This window comes from Alexandromys fortis, unplaced genomic scaffold, assembly GCF_014885135.2.
Source record: "Alexandromys fortis isolate MF-2015 unplaced genomic scaffold, M_Fortis_MF-2015_v1.1 scaffold_149, whole genome shotgun sequence".
In the NCBI taxonomy this organism is placed as follows: Eukaryota; Metazoa; Chordata; class Mammalia; order Rodentia; family Cricetidae; genus Alexandromys; species Alexandromys fortis.
In genome coordinates, this window is record NW_026068025.1 from 1,330,499 (window position 1) to 1,333,882 (window position 3,384).

Sequence of the window (3,384 nt, forward strand, 5' to 3'; positions counted from 1 at the left end):
AGGCACTCATGCAGGCAGAACACTGTACACACAATAAATAAATAAGTCTTAAAAAAAATAGTAAGAAAAGAAAAAGAAGCTCACTCAAGTCGGGCAAAGGAGGCACATACCCTTAACCCCAGCACTTGAGAGGCAGAGGCAGGCAGATTTCTGCAAGTTTGAGGCCAGTCTGGTCTACAAAGTGAGTTCCAGGACAAGGGCTGTTACACAGAGAAACCCTGTCTTGAAAAACCAAAACACAAAAACAAAACAAAACAAAAAAAAACCCTCACTCATTCACTCATTCAAAAACAAAAGTATGTGAGGTATGGTGGCACACACCTTTCCTTGTTCCTAGCACACCTAAAATCTCTGTGAGTTTGAGGCCAGCCTGGTTTACAAAGGAACCACACTGTAAGACCCTGACTCAAAAAAAAAAAAAAAAAAAAAAAAAAAAAAAAAAAAAAAAACAAGCAAAGTAAGTCGGGCAATGGTGGCACATAACTTTAATCCCAGAGCACTTGGGAGGCAGAGGCACAGTTAGATCTCTGTGAATTGCAGGCCAGCTTGGTCTACAGAGTGAGTGCCAGGGCAGGCTCCAAAGGTACATAAAAAACCCTGTCTCGAAAAAACAAACAAAAACAAAGCAACAACATCAGCATCATTATCAACAACAACAAAAACAAACCAAAAGTATGCGTAGATCATCGCGTGGAGCATCCTATCACAGAAGCCTTGCAGGCCCAGCAGGAGAGCATGCCAGTGCTCCACTGTGTAAGTAGGGAGTTTGGTCCCAGAGAACATACAGCAACATGAAGGGTTAGGGATTGCATATCCATGCCTGTGGCCTCTTAAGGGGCTCCATGAAGCCCGTGTGTAAACCTCGCTCTTCTGTCTTCTGTCCCTGTGCTGCTGGGAGGGACGACCCCACTTTCCCCTGCTTGTGATCTCTGCAGAGGCACGGGTTGCAAGAGTAGGATGTCTGAGAAGAGTTTCGGTGAGGGTCAGTGATGGATGTTGTACCAGAGGCCTTGAACCAGTACAAGGACTCATTGCAACAAACATTTTGTGGGTGGGGCTGATCGGACGAAAGGGTTTACTGCACGACACACTGCAGCAAGTAGTACCGCTAGGACGAACGAAGAGGAGTTTGAAAGATGAAAGAGAGAAATTGATTTTTTCAGGGTTTTTCTTTTGGGTGGGGGGAGTTGCTGCAAGGGTGAGGGGAGGATATGGAGGGACTGGGAGTGCATGATGTGAAATTCCCAAAAAATTATGTTTTTTTAAAAAAAGAATAAAGTAAGCCAACATAAACGAATACATAACAAGAGAGAGAGACAGCATAAAACATTATCAAGTCAGTGTTCAAAATATCTATCAAAAATTGACTAAGGAAGCCCTTTTGAGGCCATCAGCTGAGTTTCTCAACAGAAAGAGTTCTCAGCAGAGCAGAGTGCACCCTTGGGTCAGATTTCCAAGTAAAAACGCGTAGCAGTAGCTAGATGACGTCATTAAATTGGGTACAAAAGGGTTATCTTCTCACTGGTCTCAAGGACACAATGACGGCTTTTACTTTTCTGGTTTGGGGCCTTGAAGGATACTTGGAGATAAGCGGGCTTAGGTCTGAACCCGTAAAAGATGGACCCGGAGCCAGCCTCTCAGAAAACTCAAACAGCTCATGGCAACTCACCAGGAAAGTGTACATTACCACAGAATCTGCGGAGGCACAAAAAGACAGACTCCTGGCTCCTTTATTGTTAGTCAGGCTGGGGCTTCCAGCTCCAGCTCTTTGGCTGCCCGAGCTGCAGGGAGCCTGGGAAATGAGTTCCTTTAATCCTATAGGATCCAGTGAATGATTTTTTTTTTTTTTTTGTGCCTTCCCTTTCCCTCCTCTTGCCTACAAACCACATGAAATAACCGGGACCCTCTGAAGCCACTGTGGACAGCGAGGGATTTTGAGGTTGGAAATCGTACTCTGGAGATGGTGGTTTCTGGGCTCCAAATCGTTTCGTGCAGTTTTCAAACCATCTGCGGACCCGCCACCGCTCTCTGACATGAAGGTAAAAACCCTGATTGTTTAAGGAACTACAGTCTGATCTCTCCCAGCAGACAGTGTATTTAGAACCGCCCAGCACTGACAACAAACTGTGCCCTTCCTGCAGGAGGACTATTGACTAGCAGGAGTCCTTCCATCATCTCTCTGAGCTCAGAGTGTGCATCCTAACAGAAGATGACACTCTGGCCTCAGAGGGTCGGAGGCCTGTGAAATGTGGAGCATGCTAAGCATTTGTTGTTGTTGTTGTTGTTACCTTGACACCAGCTAGAGTCACCTGGGAACAGGGAAGCTCAAATGAGAAAATAAATGCCTCCCTCAGATTAGCCTGTGGGATGTCTGTAAAACATTTTCTTGATAAATGATTGATGTGGGAAGGGCCAGCCCACGGTGCTAGGTGCTGCCCCTGGGCGGGTGGTTCTGGGTGGTCTAGGAAAGCAAACTGAGCAAGTCATTGGGAGCGAGCCAATAAGCAGCACGCCTCCATGGTGTTTGCTTCAGGTCCTGCCCAGATGTCACCTGACAATGGATTGTGATTACAGCATGTAAGCCAATAAACTCATTCCTCCCCGAGTTTGGTTTTGTTTGTGGTATTTTACAATATTAGAAAGCAAAGTACTATAACATGACAATCTTTTTAACATGCATGCAAAACCTAACATGCATAGTGGCAGATCACTGAAGCATACGACAAAACAGAGAAACCACGCCTGTCTGGCGAGTGCGGGGATCTTTGGTTCAGTCCTGGCACTAGTTAAAAATGAAAGGATAGGGGCTGGAGAGATGGCTCAGCAGTTAAGAGCATTGCCTGCTCTTTCAAAGGTCCTGAGTTCAATTCCCAGCAACCACATGGTGGCTCACAACCATCTGTGGTGAGGTCTGGCGCCCTCTTCTGGCTTTCAGGCATACACACAGACAGAATATTGTATACATAATAAATAAATAGATATTTTTAAAAAATGAAAGGATAAATTTCCGGGAGAAATAGATGATGGTACTATCAAATATAGAGACTTTAAGACACCTTCACCTGCTGGGTGGCAGTGGTGATGCACACCTTTAGTTCCAGCACTTGGAAGGCAGAGGTAGGAGGATCTGAGTTCCAGGGCAGCCTGGGCTACATGGCTACCATCTCTCTCAGAAAACAAACAACAACACAAAAGCCTGCTGGGCTGGCAGGATGGCTCAGCAGATGAAGGCACTTGCTGAAAGTCTGAAAGCTGAAGCCTCGGGACCCACATAGTGGAAGGAGAGAACCAACTCTTACAAACAGTCCTTGAATTTCTTCGTGTGCACTGTGGCATGCCCCCATAGTAATGAGTAAGGAAATAGATAAGCAAATTAAAAATTAA